General features: G+C 36.3%; 1 protein-coding gene across 3 annotated transcripts in view; it reads right to left on the reverse strand.

The window, feature by feature from the left end:
• The window catches only part of LOC110465167 (diuretic hormone receptor-like), a 175,274-nt gene extending 171,776 nt beyond the window's left edge, over window positions 1–3,498 (reverse strand). For all 3 annotated transcript variants that reach the window (XM_021520818.1, XM_021520849.1, XM_021520826.1), the window contains exon 1: window positions 3,095–3,498. The gene's annotated coding sequence lies outside the window, so the exon portion shown is untranslated. The remainder of the gene's footprint in view (window positions 1–3,094) is intronic.
• Window positions 3,499–6,000: the final 2,502 nt, after the last annotated feature.

Genomic DNA, 6,000 nt, shown 5'->3' on the forward strand with positions numbered 1-6,000 from the left:
AAACTACAACACACGGTTTAAAAAGATGCAGGTTGATGAAAACTATGAAAAAGTTTTATAGTCGCCATCATGATATCACAGGAAAATATGTTATTTGCCTGTTTGATATGAAGGTCGATGTTTTTTTTTTATTATACTCAATAATGCGCCTTGTGGCTTTGTTGTCTCTACCCGAATTACTTGGATTTGACCTAGATTTATATGGTGGATGCCTTCGATGAAGCAGATTATGCTTACCCATCCGGAACACTCGGGCCAATATTCATGAAACCGTTCTCGTGTTCAAGCGTGGAATTTGTGCTCAAGCCAAATTCCTTGTTCCCGCTAAAAATTCATACGGAAATATTATAATGTCAATGATTTATGGAATGTAGGTGTAAGAGAATGTAATTCATGAACGTACTTTTGACCTTTAACCTCAAGTCTCCCATAATTATGGGATTGAAGAGATGCAAAGCTGGAAAATGTTTTCAATGTAAACATTTGACTTTTTGATCGTTTGACATGGTTTAAGCGAGCATGAGAACGGTAACATGAATACAAGCCCCAGTCTTTTTATCCTCGTACGGTCTCCGTGTTAATGTTTCCTTTGTCCACATTTTGCTTTTAGTTCGAGTTATGGTTTTGTTGATAATTCAATATAGTGAAAATCACGTGTAAGTATCATCGTTCATTTCCATGCCCTTTAGCTATGCTTTTTATTGCTTCCCACTAGGTCACAGTGAACATTTTTAGATACATAGGTTACGAAAACGTGCATGTTATACGCTACCATTTTTAAAATCACGCGAAAGTCACGTTGTTCATTTCATACTTTTCAGTGACGTTTTATGTTCGTGTCATTAGACTTCTATCGTCAGCGCATAGAAATGGTTCTCCTAGATGTGAACTGGACCCACGATACCAGTAAAACAACAGCAAAATTTTAAATGGTCTATAAATGACTTTCTTGGTTTCGATTTTCAAGGGTTTCTCTCTTAAAAATGTCAATTACGCCAAAATTCGGTCACATCACATGTGACATGTTACACTAAATATTTTAATACAGAAGATGCTTTGAAATAAGATATACTTATCTACTACAGTATATATGCATATTTGCAAGCAAAAAACTAATAACGGCAGTGCAGACAAAGGAATTTGTGGAATTTTCAGTGCAATCTGACCCCTTTTCAAGATAGAAGCATGAACACTTAATATCACACCTTATGTAACATAGTAAAACTGTTACTATGAAACAGTAATGCAGCATGAAATACATATACATGTATATGTTAATATATAGAAAAGAAAATGAGGAGATTCTGAGCCGCTCCCTAGCAGTCTTTTCTTTCAGAGGTTCATCAGGGGATAAATAGCGTTCATGCATGGCAGCGACAACGTGCGTCAGAAGGATGTTACAGTCCAATGTATGCACCGGTCCCGTACAAACAATTGAGGATTATTTAAAGCAATACATCAATAGAAAAGTGTTAAACGACAGTAAGAAATTGTCAATTGTCCGATGTAATCCCCTTTTTTGTCGAGTAATAAACAAAACCAGACTACGAAAGTACAGGCCAACTATTCACCTAAGGGCGGAATCATGTAGGCAATAACCCTTCACCCAACCAAATCAACCAACTATTCACTCGAGCAGATGGGTGCTGAATGTTATTTAAGATGAAGATTTCATCTTAAAATGATATATGAAATTAAGAATTGAAAAGTTGACAAAGTTTGGACAATGGTTCTAGTATATTTGATCGTATTAGGAATTTGGAGAGCAACGCTGTTTGTAGAGTTCTAAAACTTTCAGTAAGTCTGGCGTTTATTTGAAAACAATGTGTACATTGATTTAGTAATAAAACGCGGCATAGGAAATCGTGTTTCCAATTTTGAATGAGTTTTCTCCAAATTTATGTATTATATTTTATGTCAATACAATGCATCTGCTGCAGTGCTACACTATACTATTTGTATTGAAACATTTCCTATTTTGATCCTACGATCATTGGAAATATATAAAATCAAACGTTTAGAGTATCACACCTCGATCCTCACTAATATTGGCGTTATTGCATGTGGGAGAACTTGAGATTAAAGGTCAAAGTACGTTCATGAATTACAGTCTCTTACACTAACATTATATATGAACAACAGGGAAGGATTGTCATGGCAATGACATTACCATAAACGCCGTCTGGCGGGTGTTATAGTTAAGTATACATGCCATCAGGATTCTGAGGGCACTATTACAGTAAATCTGCGCCCTGTTACGTATGTTGGTCTATATATATGCTGGGTGGTTCCAAATGCATCCCAATATACATCACACACTGACAAGACATGTATGAAGGATTACAGTCTAGTTCCGCCTACTCGTGAGAGAAACACATCTTTGTCACATTCTAATTATGTATAGCTCTTCTTTTGTACGCCTTCCATTGACAAGCTGAGTGCGTAAACACATGTCACAATGTAGCACGGAATGTACAGAACCTGACTGTTACGACAATGAACGTTATCTAAGATGGCGAAAGCTGTGCATCGCAACACGTGCATGTCTATTAAAAGAATATCTCATTGATATCGAAGTATTAATTGCGAAACAATTACAACATGGACGGTCATGGAATCATGTAAAGAGATGTTCCCAATCATAAAAATAACGTATGTTTCGTTTAACAGAAGTTCAAAGAGTGATGATGGTTAGCTGTAATTGGTTTCAAATGGTAAAAATGGAAGAAGACATGTACATGTACGTCTTACACAGGTATAGTTTTCTTTATAAACTGTATATTTTATACAGCAGCTTTCCTAAAGACATTAAATATATATATAAGGGCGCTTCACATAGACATGTCAGACATGTAAATTATTACATGTCAAGCATACATGTATAAACCAGGGGAGCAAGCAAAACATGAGTATCATTTTAGCAAAAAATGTAAATAATGTGAGATAGAAATCCTGCTATACGCGCCAAGATGAAACTAAAACAATGTCTATCAATGGGATCATAATATTATATACACACTGTTCTGTTACGTTTATAGGCTATACAGTGTGTTAGTTTTGTATAGAGTATTAAGCCATACAATCTCGTACTCACCGCTATAGTGTTACTGGCCGTAGTAAAATCCGAAAGAAAAACCTGGTATCATATGTATCTGTATTTTACTTTGTGAATTAGTGACCGTTGTGATAAATCGTCTCTTCACCAGTAGGAGACTTTCCTACACACGTTTGTAATTATGTTTTGCACTAGTGTAAAAGTTACGTAAGACGTGCACAGTTTGATAGGTCCTGGACACACGGAGATATCTAACACACTAACCCGCCGCGGTTATTCTAACCCGGCCTTATATATAATTCTTTAATTGTAATACAAATGCTTATGACATGAAACAAATGTACGCAGGTACCGTGACGCCCCGATCTAGTGTCAATTCTAGTATGCCACGCTACGGGTCAGCAACGACTTAGAAAGACGAGGTGTGCTCCCAACTATCTGCCATCCGATCAGTCAGTTCGATAATCAGAATAGTTGGAAACATTATTTAAGTAATATTTAAAAATGGCTGCGCTATTTAACTCCTGTATGTACTTTTCTATACGATTTCCGATTGTTAGAATTTGACATAGATTATTTTGTGTCATAGTATATATATATATATAGATGCACACAATATATCTGTGTGTGGATATTGGTGGGCGATAAGGGCCGATTTGTGTGGGGAACAACTCCCCTAGGGTTAGGACGATTCGACAATGCGGGCAGGTCATGGGCTAAGGTGATAGACTTGTACAGTCAACTTGACAGGGTTTCACAAAGACTAAGTTTAAGAATGTGTTTGTGAGGGTTGCGCTTAGCCGCTAGGCCTAATGCTGGAAACTCTCAGGGACCAGGTATACTAATTGATGTATTTTTCTTGTAAGCTAGTCTTCTCATTAGTTCGTTAATAGTAAGCTTGATAAATAACTGTCTCAAAGTCTAGACTGGGCAAGCTATAGAAATATGAAGGGGTACTGTCTCAGAGGCTAGGATTACCAACGGTCACACTTGTCTAGTAAGCTTGACTAGGAAACCGTCTCAGACGCCAGGGCTACATTTTGTACGTGTTCGCCTATTCAGCCTGACGAGGTTACCATCTCGGAAGTAAAGGGCTACTTTTATATGTCATATGATTAAACGTTACGACGAAATGGTGATGAAATCCAAGGCGCAAGTCCTGCTGGTGGCTGCATTCGCGGAATAATGTTCACTAGATCGTTATGGGTGCTGCCTTTTAATTTAATGACCAATTAAAAGATAGTGATAGAATCGTATTTTTGAGTAATTTTACAAATTATATAGGGCGTTATATAAATGTTGTATATTATTATTGTTATTATTATTATTATTTGTAACTGTAACATTGTTTTGAACTGCTAATTACATAAGTTGTATCGTGAATCGCGCAAGCGTTCGATCATGGATGATATATATGCATAAGGTATTGACGAGCATTCTGGTATGTCAATTACAAATACACCGTCCATTCCCTAAATTTACCTCTGTCATTTAATTGATTTGATAATCTAATTGTTATAGTGCTTTGTCTGTCGTTAGTCAACGAAACGGGATTTACGGAACCGCATTCTTGTCCAGAATCTAAGTCATTTGAACGGTTGATTTAAAGCTTTTCAGAGTGTCATTTGCATCGAATCATCAAGCCTTACATTGACACTTATAAAATGGCGCATGGCAAAAATTGTGTCTACACTGCTATAGTCGCAACTTCAGTTTAGTTTATCCTTACAGTGAACAGACATATATTATAATGTCTGCTTGAGGCGGTATTTTGCGCCGGAAATCGTAGCACTTCACACTAATGATCAAATGAAAGTGGTCAAGACGTCACACTAATGATGTAGATGAAACTAAAAATAATAAGCGACTATGACGGTAAACACTCAAAAACGTGTACAAGGATGTGTCCCTTCTGCTAATGACACAGCATTAAAAGAACATAAATCATACATATTAATTCAGTTACGAAGTCTCTTATACATACTATTATACCACACGTTAATAACAGCGGTGAGATTTGATTAAATTGATCAAATGACGGAAAAATATAAAAAAAAAAAAACATGTCGTTTTCAAACGTTCGAGTTTACCAAGATCATACTTTGCTTATTCGAAGCTTCTCTGGAAAAATAAGCAAGCTATACCACACCTCAGTTCCGGGAGAATGAAGCAGACGACAATAATGGTTGTGAAGCATGCTAATATTTACTGTTGTGTTATTGTTTTATTTCTGTTTCATAAAAAATGTATTGACCTTGTGGAAGGGAAACACGATTTTTTCTACGACATTAATGCTGTTTCACGGGGGCAAATATCACAAGAACGACGGAGAATAAACTAGTGTTCAGATTGCACCATTCTAATTAAAACACTCATAAAGAAATCCACAAAGCTCCGCTACACAGTTCTGGGGGCATTAAGTGTTAAACATTTGTCGTCGGTCCATCCTTATGCTTTTCTGGCTAGACATTGAATAAAGCTCAATTATTCTTATATTATAAGAGAATCAGTCTTCAAATCTCTTATTTGGGTACATCGTATGGTTAACTAATCTAAACATAAATTGTAGGTTACTGGGATCTATGGTTTCTTCTTCTATGACTCTGGTGGCTAGAATATGTATTTACTCTAATTTTCCATCAAGGGGGAAAACAGAGAAATTAATAAATTTTACATTTTTTTTTCTAATTTAATTTTGCTCTACCCGTGACGTATCTGTATAAAGCTCATATTTTTTCTTTTAAGCTCCCGCCTCATTTATACTTTAAAGGCAATCATGATTGTTTGTCCTTTGATGTGCGTACGGCCATGTGCACTGTAAAACTGAGTGTTCAACTGGACTTTGCTAATATCTTTTGTTGTCTGTTTGATTGGAATACAGCTACGCCAACAACAACCGCAATATTTTCACTTCTTTTATTAATTCCTGTGCATCAACACTTTAC

The sequence above is a fragment of the Mizuhopecten yessoensis genome, unplaced genomic scaffold, assembly GCF_002113885.1.
Source record: "Mizuhopecten yessoensis strain PY_sf001 unplaced genomic scaffold, ASM211388v2 scaffold1557, whole genome shotgun sequence".
NCBI classification, from domain to species: domain Eukaryota; kingdom Metazoa; phylum Mollusca; class Bivalvia; order Pectinida; family Pectinidae; genus Mizuhopecten; species Mizuhopecten yessoensis.